The sequence below is a fragment of the Sorex fumeus genome, unplaced genomic scaffold (assembly GCF_029834395.1).
Source record: "Sorex fumeus unplaced genomic scaffold, SorFum_2.1 ptg000051l, whole genome shotgun sequence".
NCBI classification, from domain to species: domain Eukaryota; kingdom Metazoa; phylum Chordata; class Mammalia; order Eulipotyphla; family Soricidae; genus Sorex; species Sorex fumeus.
Window position 1 is genome coordinate 3707624 of NW_026606108.1, and position 21208 is coordinate 3728831.

At 45.4% G+C, this 21208-nt stretch overlaps 1 non-coding gene across 1 annotated transcript; it reads left to right on the forward strand.

Annotated features, from left to right (window-relative positions):
• Positions 1-4403: 4403 nt before the first annotated feature.
• Positions 4404-4510, forward strand: LOC130033240 (U6 spliceosomal RNA). Its single transcript, XR_008793941.1, has one exon. It is a non-coding gene; the product is annotated as a U6 spliceosomal RNA (small nuclear RNA).
• The last annotated feature ends 16698 nt before the right edge of the window (positions 4511-21208 follow it).

Sequence of the window (21208 nt, forward strand, 5' to 3'; positions counted from 1 at the left end):
GTGTTTTAGTGAAATGACAATGGAAGCAGGGATACCTGATGATCATTTCTTATTGAGAAGGAAAGTACATCTCACAATTAATAGCTTTTCAGGTATGCTGAAGATACAGTTTAGTGGATAGTGCACTTGAATTGCATAATCCCTGATCCCTGGCAACCCATATGGTCCCCTGAGCACAGTCTGGAGTGATTCCTGAGTGTAGAGCCATGAATAACCCCGACAACCATTTGAAGCAGTCGCCTCCAAAATAATTAAATTAGTGAAATAGGTCATTATTCTAGCAACATTTCTACCTACTAGTAGTATATTCTGGTATCATAACTTGGTGATGAAGATTAACATATCACTCACATTGAAAAACTACTCAGACTAAAAAGGTGAGCAAGCACAGTAATGGAAAAAAAATTACCTGAACCTTACTCTGTCTCAATACTTTATTTGGGGTGCTAAGATGTGTGACTGTCTTCCCTTATGTTCACAGTCTCTCAGGAAAGGTATCTAGTCTGAAAAATCAAGACACAGTGATACACAGACAATAAAAAAATATCACTTACTTATGGTCCCAAAACGAAAGGCTTCATTCAAGACAACAGAGAATCATGGTGGTGACAGGAATGGAGGCGATTTGGTTGAGGTGGATCAAATGTGACACATGTTCTACCTGAGTTTGAGAAGTTCTAAGGAGCTGCAGCTTGGCTTGATAGTTACGGTGAATGACGCTGGATTTTACCTGAAAAATTGCCAAGAGACAAGATCTTCCATATATCTCCACCAAAGGAGTTTGGTTTTGGTTTTGTGACAGACATAGTGATGAACAGGGCTTACTCCTGGCCCTTTGCTCATGGATCACTCTAGGCTGTGCTAATGGCATCAGGGATGTAACTCAGGCCAACCACATGCAAGGAAGGTGCTTTACACTTGACTCCAGCTCATAGAATCCTTATTCATAACGGAACATGAAGATTCCGCAGGACATGCAGGACATGCACTTTATTATGACTTTTGGAATTGAGATAATGTTGATAATCCATGCCACACAGTGATTTATCTCCAACTGTTGGCTTATTCTTCTCACAATCTATGAAGATGACATAGAGATTCTTTGCAATTCACCAGCTTCAACGACATAACCGTCCTCGTATTAGTTATCTTCCTTCCATCCATTTCTATTGGATGAATCCCAGTTCCCTTCTTACATGAGCATTCAGATCAAAGAGTTTTGCTATAGTTCACCATTGATTTTAAACTTTTGTCCTCTGGCAATAGAGACAGTGCAAAGGGCAGGGTGTTTGCCTTGCATGAATATGACCCAGCTTTGATCCCCAGTACCCCTTAGGGTCCCTTAAAACTGCCAGAAGTTATCCTTGAGTGCAGAGCTACGAGGAATCCCTGAGAACCCCTGGGTGTGATCCAATAGCAAATGAAAGCAAATTGCCTTCTTTCCCTCTTTTTGGTTTACTCCCCCCAACCCCTACGTTTTCCGGCTTACTGTCTAGATTTAAAAAAAATATATATATATATATATCAGGTTGAAGAGAAATTATAGATATTTATAGAGTCAATTTTTGTGATAATTATGGTTATTTAATTTTAATTCAGTATTTTAGAGCCAGAGATATTGTTCTCTGGACCTTCTGTACTTATGGTTCAAGTGATAGGGCATATGTGTGAGGCCCTGAGTTAATGCCCAGCACCACATGCCCTCCAAACATGAGCAGTGTAGCTCCCATGGGATTAATAAGTTATCCCAGTCACACCAAAGAGTGAAGAGATACACACTGGACATTCACTTAGACCTACTGGGGATTCTTATATGAGATTCCTCTACTACAGACCCTAGAGAAGTGAATCATCATAATACCAGTCCTGTATACAGTAGCTACACAACACAGCACAGCAGTACCAAGGAGACATAGACTCAACTTTGCAGACAGGCTCAGTCCAGAACAGACAAATGCACATGTGAGAAGGGAGAAGACCATTGCACATGAAGGGGCTTCATCTCACACCCTTTCCATTATTATTGACTGAATATCTAAGAGGGGCCAGGGCTGCCACCATTCCACAAGCAGAAATGTGAAGATAGACGCTGATTTATTTATTGGTGGAGGAGGATGTTAGCCACATTTGGTGATTTTCATAATTTACTTCTGGCTCTGCACTCAGTGTGGTGCTAAGGGACCATATAGCATGCTGGAAATCAACCATGGGTCAGCACAGCCACATGCAAGGAAAAACATCTTCACTGCTGTACTATCACTCAGGACTTGGAACTGCTATTTGCAAAGCAGTAGGTGAAGGAAGAAGCCCATATTATGAAGGGCTACTGACATTAGAGTTTCCTTTCCTTCTTCCCTTCTGTTACCAGTTTGAATGTGAGCAGTGTGGACAGAAAGGGAACTCTAAGAGATTCTGCAGGCTGAGTGCTGAAGGGGAGCTCTGAGTGCTCAGACTTTTTAGAATTTCCTTCCCCTCCTCCCTTTCCTTCACTCCAATTTCCCCTTAGAAATCCCAGGGGCCATCTGGTTGTCATAGAGACAGTGGCCTGCTAAGAGCATTTAAAAGAAGAAAAACGTGTGGGGGAGCTTTTCTCTCAAGTGGGGGGAGCTGTGATCCCAGTGCTGCAGCAGGCATCATTACTTTATCATGACTGTGTGAATGCTTTCTTAGTTCTCTTCACTGTTTTGTTCCGGACTTGGTCCAAATAATGATCATAAGATCAAAATAAGAGTGTATGTGAAACAGAAAGATCTGGGAGATTGTGGAGTGAGAGAGATCAGCTGCTCCATGCCTTGTACCATCCTAATTAGCACATCAAAGGTGGCCCTGAGCAAATTCCAGGATGAACTCTGGGTGGTGGAAAGGGTATGTAACAGATACTTTTGGTTCTGTGGGCTATACTGCCACTCTTGACATTCCTGAATGTTCACTTCAGCCAGAAGGTAGCCCTAGACTGCCAATGAATATGATGACAAATTGCAATGCTCCAAAAATAAAAATGTTTTAGGCTATAATTCAATCCAGATATAAAAAATGTGCCAGCGCCCATTGGAGAAAAGCCTGGGCCTCTGTCATTTTGTGTTCTCTTGTCACCACACATGTACAATGTATGTTTCATCTAAATCCATTTAAATAACTGCTTTTCATTTCAGAGGACTTGATACTCAATTCTCCCTGAATAAGTGCTAGATTACATGACTACTACTTTTCTTTTTCCTTATTTTGTGATCCCAGGTGGGACCACAGCTGGCAGTGCTAAGGGCTTACTCCTAGCTCCATGCTCAGGGATCACTCCTGCCAGTGCTAAAGGAACTAAAAGTGGATCCAGAGATCAAGCTAGGGTCGGCTATATGCAAGACAAACACCTGAGCCCCAGTACTATTTCTGCAGCCTCCCAAATCCCCATTTGTTACTTGTAACTAGGCTGGCAGCTTGAAGGGTGCTAGGGCATTTTTCTTTTCTTTCTTTTTTTTTTACAAATAACAAAAAAAGCATTTCAATGACTAATTTTAGACAAAAGCAGAAAGAAAAACGAAAGAGAAATTAGAGAGACAGTGTCAACTGGACTCAAACTCAGATGGAAGTGACAGGAAATGTATCCGGAGAGATGCTTCTCACAGCACTCTTCGCCTGATCATCGACTGCAGTTTTTTTTTATATATGATTTCTTTTTATTAGTGAAACACCATGAGGTACAGTTATAGACTTACAAATTTTTGTGCTTGGGTTTCAGTTATACAATGATCAATACCCATCCCTCCACCAGTGCCCATTTTCCATCACCACGGGTCCCAGTATCCCTCGCACCCCCATCCCCCATCCCACCCTGCGCTAGGGAACTTTTCTTATTCAAAATAGGTTGAAGTAAATAAAATACCTCATTCTAATTTGAGACCCAAGTCTGAAAGCTGGGCAGACTGCAGGCAGTCACTCTTGCTCTACTGAGAAAGAAAGTGGGAGGGGGACAGAGAAGCAAGGGGGACCTTGTAGGAGAGAGGAAGCACTTTTTTTGCAGTAACCAGCCGGAGAGCAATCCAGGGTGGTGCTGCAGGGGTGGTGTTCCTGCCCAAACCAGCAGTGAGAATCCCTCAAATAGGAAACCCTTCCTCTCTGACAGAGAGAATTCAATGATGCCTCTGAGCTTTTCAAAATACATACATGAAAGAATTTATTTTTGGTTTTCGAACCACAACCAGCAGTGCTCAGGGGTTACTCCTGGTTTAGTGCATATTGGTGGCTCCTGGTGATGTTTAGAGGACCATATAGTGCTAGAATCAAACTCAGGGATCCTGTATACAAAGCATGAGCTTCAGCCTGGTGAGATGTTTGGCCATAGATCCACCCTCAGCATCCCATATGGTCCCCTATGCACTGCAATGACTACTTTTAAAAAGATGCATATTGTGCTCGCTTTGGCAGCACATATACTAAAATTGGAATGACACAGAGAAGATTAGCATGGCCCCTGCGCAAGGATGACACACAAATTCGTGAAGCATTCCATGGTTTTTTTTTTTTTTTTTGCTTTTTGAGTCATACCTGGCGATGCACATGGGTTACTCCTGGCTCTGTACTCAGGAGTTACTCCTGGCGGTGCTCAGGGGACCATATGGGATGCTGGGAATTGAACCCGGGTCGGCCGAGTGCAAGGCAAATGCCCTACCCACTGTGCTATCTCTCAAGCTCCCTCATTCCAGATGACTGGTTAAAGAAACTTTGGTACTTCTACATAACTGAGTACTATGTAGTTGTTAGAAAAGATGAAGTCATGAAATTTACATACCAGTGGTACTACATGGAAAGTATCATGTTAAGTGAAATGAGTCAGAAAGAGAGGGATAGACATAGAAAGATTGCATTCATCTGGGGAACATAAAGTAACAAAATAGGAGACTAACACCCAAGAGTGGCCGAGATAAGTACCAGAAGTTTTGCTCCATGCTTGGAAGCCAGCCAAACATTCTAGGGGAAAAGGGAGCTCAGGTAGAGAAAGGAATACCAAATAAAGGGTGTTGGGAGGATCCATCCAGGATGGGAGAAGCATGCTGAAAGTAGACTATAGACCAAACATGATTGCCACTCAATGCCTCTTTTGCAAACCACAACACCCAAAAGGAGAGAGAGAACATAAGGGAATACCCTACCACAAAGGCAGGGTGGGAGGGGGGATGGGGGTGGGAGGGCTACTGGAACCCATGGTGGTGGAAAATGGGCACTGGTGGAGGGATGGGTGTTTGATCATTGTACAATTGAAACCCAAGCACAAAAATTTGTAAGTCTACAACTGTACCTCATGGTGTTTCACTAATAAAAAATTTTAAAAAGATGCATATTTAAATGCTCACAAAATTAGTTTGCACATAGATGCATTTATTAGATTGTTAAAAAAAGACTAAGTTTCACTGATGGTAGTGCACTGCAGGGGACAATCTGTAGGATCAAGATCATATACGAAAAATCTTCAATTGCATTAAATTCCAGTTTTTCTTTTTTTCATGACTCACAATGGTCTTTTACTCCAACAAACTTCAGTCAAGCTCCAGAACCTTCTGCAGGACACATCTTTTTTTTCATTTCTGCCATTATTTTATTTTTTAAAAAACTTTATTAGTGAAACATCATGAGGTACAGTTGTAGACTTACAAATTTTTGTGCTTGGATTTCAGTTACATAATGATCGAGTACCCATCCCTCCACCAATGCCCATTCTCCACCACCAATGATCGCAGCATCCCTCCAACTCCCCATCCCCTCATCCCACCCCACCTTTGTGGCAGGGCACTCCATTTTGTTCTCTTTCTTCTTTTGGGTGCTGTGCAGGACACATCTTAACACCTCTTTCTGCAAATCTAGCTTTAGCTTGGACCCCACTAAATCACTGAAACTGAAGCCTCTACCCTTCCTGTATGCTCATCTTTGATTTCTACAGACCCTAATTCTCCCTCACTTTCAGCAGATGTTGGCGGAGTGAGCCAAACACAGCATCAGTCAAGAACCCTGTGAGGAGTTTAGCCAGATACCCACATAACCTTGATATTTCTTCATTGCCTTATTAACTGACTGGGGTCATTGTTTTACCAGTCCTTTGTGTTGACTCCCATTCTCTCTTTCCTCAACTTTAAGATACTATTGTCAGATTTCGACACATTTCATAAGCTCCTCAACCATTTTCCTTTCTATGTTAAATCTGTGACTGAATGTCTTTTTTTCATTATTAAGAGTGTAAATTCCTCTTTCAGGGAAAAAAAGAAGATAGTCTGGTCCAAAACTGCAAGGATCAACTAGAAAAAGCACAATCATGTCGTTAATACTTTTCATCTACTTTATGTAACACTACTTTGAATATTTACCATAAAGCATGGAAGAGATAAGATCAAATTATAAAATATAAACTGCAATGACTTTCGAGATTGTATAAACTATCTTGTCATACAATATCAACAAGAGGCAAGGAATAACCTCCCTCATTTGAATGACACACTTGTACATGAATGAACCTTCGTTAGAATTCAGGCATGTTCATGCTCACTTGCACAAGTGAATAACCAGAAGCTGTATTGACCTCTGGCTTAAAACACATAATATCTGACTGCTCCAGGGGAAAATGTTACCACTTAATTACAGAACTTTAGAATGTTTTTCTAATTAAGAATCTGAAATTCAGAACTAGTAACAAAACAGTTTAAGTTGTTTAACTTGAATAAAACTAGGGATTGAATCTACGATCAGTTGTATGCTGAGAGTGATGGAATAGGTAGGAGGTGAGAATACACAGAAAAACAAGACCCAGCAGACGTTTTGAAAGCTGAGCACCTTTTTCTCCTTCCCAAATTTCAATTATTTCTTAAAAAGAAAAAGTGCTTTGTAATGGGTACATAGCTACCTTGAATAAAGTTAGACCTTGTAGATTCAAATTTCCTCAAATTAAACATGTCCAAAAAGAGAAAAAAAATATAGAGGGCCAGTAGCAAAATTTAAAAGCTGCATAAATTAATAAAAAAAAAAACCCAGCAACTTAAATTTTTTTAATGTAGTACTGCCACTAGATTAGCTGATTGAATCAAACCCAGCAATTTTAGTTTTACTAAAAAATAGTTTTCCAATGAATGCAATAATAAACATAATTACAATTGAAGATAAAAACTTTAAGTTTTACCCGATGTTTATATAAACAGAAATAAGAAATATGCAAGGGAGAAAAGAATGTAAACACACCACCCATTTGGGGTGGGGATAACAAAAAAGCCTGAGTGTAACACAAAACCAAATATTAAGAACAGAAAGAATGATAAGAATCTGGAGACAAAATAAATGAGGATCAACGGGCTTCACACTGCGAAACGTCTTTGTAGAGTAAGACCGAAGGGAAACGCCTCGCGGGAGCCTTTAAGACAGACGACCTGCGGCGACCGGAAACGGAAACACCCGGCCGCTCACGGAAGTGCGTCCGCGCCGTCCCGCCCACTCCCAGCCTCCGGTCCCGGCTACCGTGGTCGCGCCGGCGATGACGCGATCCGGCCGTCGCGTCGGCGGTGACTCATTTCCTAAGGGCCTGGGGCTGAGCGCGAAGCGTGGTGGTGCCCGGTCGGGGCCCGCCCACGTGGTATCGAGCCGCGCCCGAGACGGCCGACCGCAAAGCCCGTTTGAAAGAGACTAGACCGAGTGATGGGGCCCAGAGTCGCCCCGGAAAGGCAGAGGGCGCCTGAGAACAGGGCAGCACCCACACGTCGGCTCGCGGAGGTTAACGTCCACATCGAAATGAGCCCCGCGGCAGGCAAACGACACCCCAACCTAGTGGGCACACACACGCCCCTACGCCTTAATCAGGGGGCCCGAACACTAGGGAGTGAGCCCCAGCAGAGTCAGGAGTGGAGTGAGCCTTGAGCACAGAGCCATGAGTCAGCCTCAAGCACAGAGGTAGCCCTGAATGCAGCCAGGAGAGCACAGAGCCAGGAGTCATTCCCGAGCACAACAGGGCCAGGATTGCACAGACCCAGGAGTGATTACCGGGCACAACAGAACTAAGAGTAATTCCTGAGCACAACAGAGCCAGGAATGATTCCCAAGCACAGAGCCAGGGGTGAGCTCTTAATACAGATCCAGCAGTGATCCCCGAGTGCAGAGCCAGGAGTGAGCCCTGAGCACAGAGCCAGGACTGATTACTGAGCACAACAGAGCCAGAAGTGATTCGCGAGCAGAGCTAGGGGTGAGCTCTTAGTACAGAGCCAGGAGTGATCCCCAAGCACAGAGTAAGGGATAAGCCTTGAGTACAGAGTCCGGGATGAGAGCTGAGCATTGAGCACAGCTAGGAGTAAGTCCTGAGCTTACGCCTGATATGTCCCCCAAATCCTCTCACCCCCAGAGCATCGGGTATGGTCCCAAAACACACCAAATAAAACAATTTTTTTTGGTTTGGGTTTGTCTTGGACATCTGGCAGTACTTCAGGATGGTTTAGGGACCCAGTAAGATGCCAGGGATTGAACCCGAATCAGCGGTGTGCAAGGCAAAGGCCTTCTCCACAGTACTATTGCTCCACCCCCAATAATCCTGTGTTTGCAAATCAAGCCGACCCCTGTCTCCAGCAGCTGCACCAACTTTAATCCTTTCCTTGCTATAGACAGATTGGTAGGAGTCCCTGTGTCTATCTTTTCGGGAAATAATTATGAATTATGGTGTTTTTCCCTCCCAAGATATTGTTCATGTATTCATTTTCAAAATGTTTTAAAAATTCTACCCAAGTGTGGGTCCCCTTCCACCACCACCCACCCCATCCCCACATTTTATTTCGCTTGCTATTGGTCTTCGTTTATTTGTTGGTGCTAGATGGCGCTGTGAGTCCAAGGGTCACTCATTCCTCAAAGAGTAGGGGTAGGTAGCAATTGGATTCTGAAATACGAGAAGGTGCTTTTAAAGCATGAAAGTAAACTGTGTTTCCAGCTGAATCGCCCTCTTCAGGAGCTGCATTCCTGGTCTGACTGGGGTCTTTCACATGAAGTGTAACTCAATCAAGAGAAGGTTGTACTTGAAAATAGTAACTTTCTCTGTGGCCATTTCTCCCGGACTTGAGGCCGCCTCTTATTTTCCCCCACCCAATACTTACACAGACTCAATACGTGGCTTATACAAAGTCTGACTTTTAAACCCCATTTTTACCCCTTCAAATCATCTTACAGTTCACTAGCTGTTTCCTTGGTAAGCAAACCCCGTTGGAGCCTGTACTAAACTAATGTGAGGTGTGAAAAAGTTTAAAATCTAAACACATTTACCTGGAGGAGGTATCTTAAAATATAGCCCAGACATATTTCCAGCTCTCTTCAAGAACTACTTTCTATGAAACATCACAAATCTATACATGCCCTGGTCCCTGCCTGAATGCAATTCTTTCTTTTTCATCACTGGCTGTACTATGCATGTACTTATACTTATTCTTCATTATACAATCATAAATTGCGTCCCTTCAAAAAGCCTTTGATGGATATTTAAATTCAGGTTGCACGCCAGTATGTAATCTTGATTACAATAGAACAATTCAAATTCCCTACTAATCCAACTCTAATATAAACTCCATTTACTATTCTGATCTTCATTTGACTGATTGCTTATTGCTCATTTAGACATTCCTCACTTGCAGTAAAGCCACATTTTCTTAGTTCTCAAAATGAATTAGTCAAAATCAGTTTCTTCATGTATACTAATAATAGGTATACTAATAATTATCAGTTTCTTTCTGTATACTAATGATGGGTAACTGGACTTTACATACATAAATTTATAATAGTAATAAAGACATAATAAACTTGGAGATAAAGTTTGAGTGTGTATATGTACCTTAAAACTCAATAAATCTTAAATCAGAGAACCTTTTTGGGGTGGAAGGTTATCACACCCAGTGGTATTCTGGACTTACTCCTGGCTCTTCTCTCAAGAATCAATCCTAGCAGTGCTCAGGGACCATATGGGGTCTGTGGATTGAGCCTACGTTAGCTGCATACAAGGAAAACACACTACCATCACTCCAGTCCAAACAGGGAACACTTTTTAATTAGGAAGGGGCACAAAACCTTGAGAGGTATAGGAATAAAGACATAATAAACTTAGAGAAATAGTTTGTATATATGTACACTCACTATACAGTGAATCAGTTCAGAACTGATATGCAATGCCGAGGGCATCAAGGAGGGAACAGGTCTGCTAGACATGGTCTCCGGGTGGGTCTGCATTTCAGGAGATAAATGGGTGGTGCAGAAAGGACAGGGCCAACAGAAGCCAGGAGAAGGGTGACACTCCAAAGTAAGTCAGACCTTTGAAACCAAACATCTTTGCCTGGTTGACAAGAAGCAGGTCCTGGGGAGCTCTAAACTTGTACAGGGCGGACACCTTAGGGCAGCAGCGGAGCTGAGGAAGTGGGCGCCTCTGAGCCATTACCTGTAATTTGGTTTTAGATCTTTTCCGTCCCCTCCCCTCTTGTGATGACAGCAGGTCACACACTTGCCCTAGTGCTTACCGGCTGTCAAAAAACCTGAAGAGTGGAGGCCGCACACGCTTGGTGGAGGGCAGATTTCACCAAGGGCAGAGCTGTGGGCCTGCACTGGACAGGTGGGGCAAAGCCGGACTAGCTGCCTGAAGGCACTTCTCACCCCTGATCTGCCTCTGTGCCCCTGGAAGTGATGATTTTGATAGAAAAATAGTTTCAAGTTGGATTTCTTTGGAGGTGGGGGATACTCACTGTAGGTAGTGCTCAGGGCTCGCTCCTGACTCTGCACTTGGGGACCACACTGGCAGTGCTCAAATAAACACTCTGTGGTGCTGGGGGCTGAACCTGGACTGAACAACTGCAAGGCAAGCACCTGGACTCCTCCATGTACTCTTAGTAAATCCCAATGTTTTGTTTGTGGGCCGCACCAGTGGTGCTCAGGGCTTAATCCTGGCTCTGCATGCAGGAATCACTCCTGGTGGGGCTCGGGGAGCCATATGGGATGTTAAGAATCAAACCAAAGTCAGCCACATGCAAGGCAAATGCTCTATCTGTTGTACTATCTCTCTAGCCCCAGCTCAGAGGTTACTCCTGGCTCTGTACAAAAGAATCACTCCTGCTGGGGCTCAGGAGACCTTATCAGGTGCTGGAGATTGAACCTAGGTAAGCTGCCTGCAAGGAAAATGACCTCCCTACTGTACTATCACTCCAGTTCTGAAACCCAAATTTTAATTTATTTTTTCAGTAAAAATGATTAGCTTTTCAGACTATGGATTGGCGCCTCCAATCAAATAGAAATCTGAGTGATTAAGAATGAATCTCCAGGGCCTGGAGTGATAGTATAGCAGGTAGGTCATTTGCCTTGCATGTGGCCAACCCAGGTTTGATTCCCAGCATTCCCTGAGCACTGCCAGCATTAATTCATGAGTGCCGAGCCAGGAGTAACCCCTGAGCATTTCTGGGTGTGACCCAAAAAGAAGTAAAAAAAAAAGAATGAATCTCCCTGAACTATAGGGATTCTTTGTTTTTGGTTTGAGGCCACTCCCAGCTGTGCTCAGGGATTACTCAGGGCTCTGTTTAAGGATCATTCCTGGTGCTGTTCAGGGGACCATATGTGGCATCACAGTCTGAACTGGAGCCTGGTGGTTGCTTTTCCCTTGTACTATTTCTATGGTCGCTTCACTTGTTTTTCAAGTAGCAGAAGGGAACTATTCATTTGGATGGTCAGTTTTTTTTTTCAAAATCATTTGTTGAAAAGACGAATCTTCCCCTACTGAATTACTATGGCAGACTTGTCAAAAATTATTTATCCAAGGGTTTATCTGTGGTTCCAGGGACTGTGCTCAGGAGCTCAAACATCCAAGGTCCATGTTCTACTACTGATCTATATACACCTGGCCAAGACAGGATTTTCTTTTTTTCTCTTTTTTTTGTCTTTTTTTTTTTGCTTTTTGGGTCAAACCTGGTGACACACAGGGGCTACTCCTGGCTCTGCACTCAAGAATTACCCCTGGCGGTGCTCAGGGGACCATATGGGATGCTGGGAATAGAACCCGGGTCAGCTGCATGCAAGGCAAATGCCCTACCTGCTGTGCTATTGCTTCTGCCCCCAGACAGGGTTTTTTACTTCTTTCTTTCTCTCTTTCTCTTTTTTCCATGCCCAGCTGTACTCAGAGCTAACTCCTGACTGTTCACTCAGGAACTACACCTGGTGGGGCTCAGAGGATCGTCTGTGGTGCTGGGGATTGAACCTGGGTCTGCTGCAAGCAAGGCAAGTGCCTCTTGCTGTCACATTGCTCCAGACCACACCTCAGCCCTGGGTTTGTGTCTCAGATCTCTATCAGGGCTTTGTGGCCATAACCAGTGGCACTACCAGACTGTTCCCATTTGTGATAGGTCCCTCCTGGCAGTGCTGGGACCCTGCGGTACTAGGGGTCAAACCTGAGGCTCCCACTCCACACAAAGCCTGTCCCTGGCCCTTCATGCTCTCTTCCTGGGTCCTGTGCTTCCCTTTCTGTTCCAATGGTCCATATATCTTTCTTTTCCAATATCCTTCTACTTTAATGACGACGATTTCCTGAGTTCTTTTGAAACAAGAAGTCTGACACCTTTGGATTTGTCACTCTCTAAGATTTGTCTGGCCACGTGAAGTATGTTGAGATGAGACACCAGTTTTAGGATGCGGTGTTACCTTTGACATTCACAAATCTGATTTTCTTAACCAAACTTTACATAGATTCTTCAGATACTTCACAAACAGACCTCAACCTTAAGTTATGAGAAATGACAGACTATTAGAATAGATGATTCTCTTTTAGGGGGTGGGTCACACCCAACAGTGCTCAGAGATTACTCCTGGCTCTGCAATCAGCAATTACTCCTGACAGTAATTGGAGGACTGTATGGGATTCTAGGGATCAAAACCAGGTCAGCCGTGTGCAAGGCAAACAGCCCACTCACTGTACTATCACTCCAGCTTAGTGCAGGTGACTTTTATCCATATTATGATTTGGTTTGGTTTTGGTACCAGAGCTGGCAATACTCAGGGCTTTCTCCTAACTCCATACTCAAGAATCACTCCTGGCAGGGTTCTGGAGACCATATGGGGTGCCAGGGATCAAAACCAGGTCAGCCACATGCAAGGCAGATGACTTACCCGCTCAGGTCCCTGTGTCCAACTCTCTCCTACATTAATGGATATAAAAATCACTCCATTAAGTCTTGTAACTGCTTAAGGCTTACTAGGAAGAGGTCTGTGTCTTATTTTCTTAGATTAGTCCATAAAGCTAGCTGACAGCGCTGAACCCTCCCCCGGGGCCCTTAATAGATACCTGTATCTCTCTGAATTCACAAGTGTCTTTATCAAGAAATGGAAAACCACCCCTTTAAATGAATCCAGAGCAGAGAGGGTCCCTGTCTCTGGCCTCTGTGGACCACAAGGGCTTGACTCCAGCAGACACTACTGGCCTATTCCCTTTACCACTGACCAACCTTCTATCATGTTTCACATTCCTGACTCAACCGAGGCCTCTCGTTGCTTGACAACTTTCCTCCAATTCTCTCCTCACAATGCCCAGTCACCTCTGTACAAACAGCAGTGGAAGTCATCTCGTATTGGACCCATTCCCTAAACCAATCACAGAGTCCTGATGAAAACCAGTCTTAACCACTGCAAGGAGTTCTGTGTGCATGTGTGTGTGTGTGTGTGTGTGTGTGTGTGTGTGCGTGCGTGCGTGCACACACACACACGAGCATGCATGGGGGCATTTGGATCTGCTATTTTAATTCTGAAATCTTGGGATTTCCAAAAGCACCATGCAATTGGCAGTTTTCTTTTGGAGCTTGCCACTTGCTATTACACGGCAGAGCTGTGGCCATCTGCATACAGAGGTTATTTCGAGAGCCGGACTAGCAACCAGGCCAAAAGCAACATACCAAGGCACTTTCCAGTGGGTGGTCTGAAGAAAGTGCAGTGAAGACCAGGAGGATCCAACTAAGAGTGGAGCAGTTATGCAGGAAAGAAAATTATTAGCATTATGGATTGGTTTTGTTACTTACTTGCTGGTAGTGAGTTTTCTATAGAGGGTGAAGATCTGAGGACCAATTCCTCCCTTGTATGAGTTCCCCCAGGCTTGGAAGGTTTCATAACACACCCCTATCTCTCTGATTGCCGACCTGTGAAACAGAAACATGAATCTCCATCTGATCATTAGGAGATTTCACAGTTTGGATCCACATGGCAATTAATAGCATGCCTGATATTCACTGGTATCTGTATTGCTGAGTTTGGTTCTGAGAACTTTGCCTGAATTTTCTCCCTGCAGAGGTGTTGGTGGGCAGGAGATTGGGTCATAGCCAGCCACTAAGAGGAAATGCTGGAAACCAGTTATTGGCAGGAAGTTTTCCTTGGGGACCTTTAATAAATCAAATGTCCCACTCCTGTCTGTCCAGATGAATATTCGCCATCCCCCAATCACTCCCTTCTAGAATTAAGCAATGAGTTTTGGCTTCTTTGAAGACAGATGATTTTCTGCTTTGGCATTCACCAGCTTAGGGGGACCCTACCCTTGGAGAAACACAATAGCAAGCATTTGTAGAACATGTGCATGGCACCGAGACTCTGAGACCCATGTGTTTTATGCGTATGAAGCTCCAGGACGTTGCCCCTGAGGTCACTGCCAGAGAATGCAGATTGATTCGAGCTGTTGAATCGCTGTTTGGTAGTCTTTGAGCTAACCTGTGGTATGATCAGAAAAGCCACATCGTACCACAGTTTGGGACATGGAAGTCCTGATGAACCCCTGGTGTGGCTTTGTCCTCTATCTGCAGTGGCCTTGAACCAGATGTGGGAGAATATGAGACTCATCACACTTTCCAGTGAGGTGACCTCCTCACCCACACCACCAGTCCTCTACCATCCAGCTAAGAAGATGCACAGCAGCCCCATTTGGATAGGGCTGCTCTGAGCGCCCCTGATAAATGTATCTCAGAACTATAAATACAGAAAAATGAGGATTCATCTGGGATGGATGTACCCCTATTTCCTGCTTTCTGACTACAGAAGGAAAGAGCTTTTATTTATTTATTTATTTATTTATTTATATTTTGGTGGGGGGCTCATGAGGCCTTGGGGCTCCACTGGTGAATTAAGCTGGTGGTTCATTGCAGGGGGCTGAGTCTGTGGTGCTGTCTGAGCCCTGTGGTGCTGGGAATCACCTGGATCGCCGGAGAAGCATTCAGGGAATTTCAGGGCTGTTTTCAGTAGTGCTCAGGGATCTGAGCAGCGCTCAAGATACAGCTAGGCTTGGCACGAATCTGTACTCCTGTACTTCTGCACATTTATCTATTTGAGTACATGCTTGATATGCATCTGAACCCCAGCACCATCTCTCTGCCCCTCAGAGCCTGGCTATACTCATAGCTACCTTGCAGAAAGCCCAAATGATAAAGGACTTACCTCCCAGGACTGCAGGGAATGATAGAAAGAGCCATCGCTGCCCTCTTGGGAACCTAGACCTTCCCTTCCTCTCATTTCTTATTATGTGTGTGAGTTTAGGACACTGCACACTGCTTCAAGAACAGGTTCCTACAAGAAAGGCTCAACATAACAGGAAACCCGACAAATGCCTGCACCCTTAGCTGCTCCCAGAGAATACTCACCTTTCTTTACATTTGGTGATTGATCACCTAGCCTCTGTCCTCTGCCACCCTGATGCTACCATCTACACCATCTGCATGGAGCATGGGATAGATGGTTTCTTGGTGGTGGCTGTTGCTTCTTTTCTTGGGGTCACACCAGGCGGTGCTCAGGCTCACTCCTGGCTTTGTGCTCAGGGATTACTGCTTGCAGGGCTTGGGGGACCCTGTGGGGTGCCGGGGATCAAACCTGTGGTGAGTGCATACAAGGCAAGAGTTCTACCCACCTTAATATCCCTCTAGCCCCTTGGTTGCTTTTTTGACAAGCAACAAAATGGAAACAAATGGTCTGAGTATCTAACAGGATTGAGGACTCTATGTACAATCTGAAATCATGAATTAACCCCTGGGTCTTAACCCCTGCAGCCACAGAACAAAACTGAGCAATTCTCAGTAAAGGCAGACTTGAAGCATTTATGCATCTTCTGGGTGGGTCTAAGAAACCTAGAACATATGGTCCCTGGAGAGTATTTTTCAGACCATTAGGTCAAGGATTCCTTCACTTGTTCAAGAGGCTTATACTACTGAACTTCAAGGATTCTCCTCTCATGATAATGCACCATCCCCCCATCACTGCTGAGCCACCTCTTTCCCCATCCCACTTAATGATGTGTGAATGAGCACTTGCCTGCTTCTAGCTCTCCCACCCACTCTTACCTTGGGGTGTCTGATGGCTTCCAGTCAGGAAATCCTCATTCATCCCAGGCTGAGGAAGCTTGTCTTCAGCCACCAGAACATCATGTAGTCGCCTATTTCTAGACAGTGTCATGGAGGGAGGCTACTGAAAACACAAAGAGATGATTGAGCAACACCCCAGACCATGTAAAGAAATCAGAGCATGTGCTAGTCTCAGCAGGATGGCCACTGACAAAGGAAAAAAACAAGATGACAATGAACACCATGTCTAAAGATGCTTCCTAAAACTCCACGCCTGTGCTTCCTGGTGCACACCTATGTCCATGTGATTTCAGTTCTTTTCACTTCACTGAAAACCACCCTAGTAGCAGTGGTCAAACATTGGGAAAATATCCTCTCCTTATTTTATGGACCATCTGTACCAGGAGATATCCTGCTAATACTGAAAAATTGAAAATGAACAGGATCTCGATCAGCCAGTGTTCTCAGTTCTCTGGCAAGGACAAAAGGAAACAACCAAGGTTCATTCATTTCTCACCCAGTGAGTCTTTGAGTGCAGAGCTGGGGGTCTCACGGTTCAGTCCAGACGGATGCCTCTGTCAGCATTTCACAAAAAAATCAATTCAGACATGTACTAATACACTTACAAAATTTTGCTTTGTGGCTCCTTGGGAGGTAGGGGGGCTCTATCCCTCTTTTTCAGTAGAAATTTATCAAAGGAAATTTCTGGAAAACATTTAAAACAAGGAACGTACAGCATTTTGTTACCTTAAACAAACAATAAAGACCTGGCAGCTCCATTCAATTTAGTTAAGCGCAGTGCTTGAGGAGCCGAAAAGAATGCAATGAATTCTTACAGTAGAGATGATGAAATGCAGTTTTTCAAGACACGAATGAGAAACAATGCATGGCACAGACATAGGAATTTGGTTGCTGACCGTGTCTATGTGAGTTCTTTTAAAAAATAAAATAACAGAATTTACACACGCGGTAGAGACATTTATTTGCATGCCAGGGGAAAAAAGAAAGAAAGAACAAATATTACTACAAGGCAAGGCCTGAGCGGTACCGTGGAGCAAGCAGCCCGATTGCCCAACCTGCGTTCCTGACACCAATTCCCCAGGCGACCCGAGGCGGAGGAGCGCGAGCAGCTGTCGGGGCCGGCGCAGTGGACCATGCAGAGGCCCCTGCTCTGCAGGGCGAGGCCCCGTGCTGGGTGGGCGTGGCCGGGGGCGCGCAGGGGGCGCGGGCCAGTGCGCCTGCGCGAAGGCCCCTGGCTGCCCCTCCTGGGGGCCGGCCACCCCTGCTTGTCCTTGGCACGAATGTCCAGGATCCCTTGGAGGCTGCAGAAAGCGAGCAAAGGGCACGGGGCTGCATTCAAGGCAAGGGATGGACTCCACCGGCGAAGTGACCTGGGAAATAGGGCAGGGGGTGGTGGGGGTGGCTGCAGGGCCGGGTGGTACATGAAATGGACCCAAGTTTAAGCTGTGAACACTGAAGATTTGTGATGTATCTGGCAAGCTGACAGGTGGTGGGGGGCGAGGGGTGCGGAGGAGATTTGGGAGCACTGGAGGAGGGGTTGTTGTTGAAATAGTATGTGCCTAAAATGCAACTATCAATAACTTTGTACATCACAATTGATTAAAAAAGATTAACTGGAGTTTGATGCCAACAGACTGTGAGGCTCGTATTCTGTCTGGGGGCAAAAGCCACTTACAAAGGTTGGGTGTGGAAAACTTTTAATATGGAGCAGGAGGAAACATTTCCCCTTTTCCTTTTCCTTTATTTTTGCCTACAGGTGAATCACTGCCTTGCAGATTGATGCAGAGAAGTCGCGGTGTCTCCTGCTGTCTCCGGTGGATTTTCCCATCGATCTCTGGGCAGTGATAACCGTGCAGCTCCCCACCCTCATTGCATCACTCCGTTTGAGTTCTCAGATAAATCGATTCCTAGGAGACACCAATGTGTGGAATTCGGAGAAAGGTCCGCTGGCTGGACCATGCGCTAAAATACTGGGGCCCAGGTGGGGTAGGTGGGGGACGCAATGCCCAATCAGAACTGCCCGCTTTGGAGGAGCTTTGATGCCCGCCTGTGCGCTGCACGCTGTCCCGGGGCCCAGCTTCGCGTCCATTCCCGTGAATGTGCAGCAGATGGCGCTGTCAGCTGGCTACGTTATTTTATGATCCATCTCTGTGCGAAACCTGCCCAGAGTGGCGGGGAGGATGGGACTAGTAGGAGAAAAGGAGCTCGCAGCCCGCTCCCTGGAACCCTCCCTGGGCTCGGCTCGCTCCATGCCCACCAGCCGGCTGGTGGAAATGTGTCATAAGGACTGGGCTGATCCCTGACTGGGCTCTGCAGCATCACCTTCTACGCTGCCCCTCTCCCAGTCCAGTCTGGCGCATACCCCTTTCACCAGCACAGATGGAGCCCCAGGTCCCCCGGTCTCCCAGTTGCTCCTGTGCAGGCCACTTTCCATCTGCCCAATTCCACTGCCACACCCACCCTCGCCCTGCAACTCCTGCGCCGCTGCGTGGCCCTCCCTGAGGCTGTCCCGGGTCTCACTGCACATCACACCCTCTCCCGGCCCCACACTTAGCCCAGGACTCTGCATCCATGTGGTGTGGGCATCCTTGAGAAGGTAGACAGTCCATCTGGGTAACCCCCCAGGGTCGCCTCACATATACCACGTAAGGACAAGTCTATGTATATTGACTCATAATCGAGGCTCTTTGGGGCTCCTGCAGGGGACTCCCCGGATTCCATACAAACCCACAGGATATTTGGAGTCGAGGACTCTCCCTCGGACTCTCCCTATGGCCCTGCGGCCCTGTGATAAACAGCTCCTCTGCTCAGACAGAACAATGTTCGCAAATTTTCTTTGACTGAAGTATCTTTTGAAAAAAAATTTTGATAATTCCATTAGCCGTTTGTTTGTAAGAAGATATCTGAAATTATTTGGGGCCTGATAAGGGGACTGGGGGAGTGGGAAAATGGGGACAACGGTCGAGGGAAGGTCACGCTGGTGGTTGGGATTGGTGTTGGAATATTGAAACAAATTCAACATGAACAACATTGTAGATCGCAGTGTTTAAATAAAGTGGGGGGAAATTTTAAAAATAACTCACAAAGAAAGAATCACAGAATAGATAACATCACCAGTAAACCGGTGAGAGTGATGGAGTCTAACTGTTTTTACTATGAACCCACAGACTCAGAGGTGCAATGAACTGCAAGAATAAGAAATATCTATATAAAGGCAAATGAAAACCAAGTGACTCCAAATACATGATAAAGTATCTAGGGGGAAAATACTTGTTAGTTCCGAGATGCACAGTCGGGGTGACAGCAGATTCAGTGGAAACAATATGAGTGACACGACAGTGATACTATTGTCAAAGGCATCAAAGGGAAATGTCAGAGGAGTATTCAGTGCAAAGCAGAACTATCTTTTGAAGACAAAAAATGATCTTTTCATGTATATAAATAAGTGAGAGGAAATGCATCACTAATCGGCTCCTTCTAATTGACTTCTCAGCGAGGTGAAATTTCATGCAGGAAGAAGAGAAGAGAATAGAGGAAACTGGATCTATAGAAAACAGGAAAGAGCACCAGGACACAGGGCTGCACGGGGAGAGGAAGCATTTTCCTTATTAACTGAATGTCACCAAGATAAATTTCATTAGATTAAATAGCTAGAATGGGGTTCATTGAAAATAGAAAAAGCAACAGTTTCACAACCATTGGGAAGCGAGAAATGAATGGATTGGGGTCACAGCCTGTGGTACTCATGGCTTACGTCTGACCCTGCTCAGAGAACTACCTTTGGCAGTTTCAGGGGGACCAGACAGAGTGTGAAACAGGAGTCAGAAGCATGCAGGATAAGCACTGTGGAATTTCCACACAACAATGCTCAGGGCTTATTCTCTGGCTCTGCATCCAGGAATCACCCCTGGGAGTTCTGGGAAACCATATGGGATGCCGGGGATCAAACCCAGATCAGTCACATGCAAGTCAAACACCATCTGTGGTATCTTTCCAGCCCCAACTCTAGGCCAATTTTAAGACTCTTAAACATGACACAGAGTGGTAGAATGTCACTTGATGGTAAGCTCCGATATATTAAACTTATGTAAATAAATCCTGAATTCACTGCAACACTCAAGAAGGATATATGATAAACTAGTCAAAGACACCACTAAATTAGGAAAAGGCTGGACAGCAGGCAGGCACTGGCTTGCATGCAGCCAACCCAGAATCAGGTTTGGTCCCTGGCACTGTGGAGATTCTCCTGAGTCCCCTCAGGAGTAATTCCTGAGCCAGGAGTCAGGAGGAATCTGCTCTGAGCACAGAGCCAGGAGTCAGCCCTGAGCTCTATCAGGTGTGGTCTCAAACAAAAAGACGAAGCAAGAGACAATACAGACTTGCTTCTTGTGGCAGCAGGGGAACCAAAGGGCCAGAGGCAGAGGGTCACTAGCTCATTGCATGGACACCACGGCCAGCCAAATGAGTGCCAGAAGGCAGGGCTCTTGGACATGTGGCCACTAAAGCCTTAAAGTCCATCAGCATTTTTTGTTGCAGCGAGAAGCTACCGGAGCTGAATTAAGAATTTGGAGGAGTCTTTATTGACACCAGCTGACAGGCTATCCCACTAGGCAAGAGCCCTGTCCTTTCATTAGGAAAAGCCTCATCCTGGTGCCCTGACCACTTTCCTAAGCACCTGTAAACTTGCTTTGCCCCCAGGATCCACATCCTGATGCTCTGGTAAGTCCACGCAAGCACAGCAAAGCAAGCATTGTTGCAGAAGCCCAAAAAAGGAGTTCTTGCAGGAGTCCCTGAAGCAAACAATCGGTCATCTTTGACCACATTCCTTGGGGACCCTAGCCCATTGTTTCTGTTTGCAT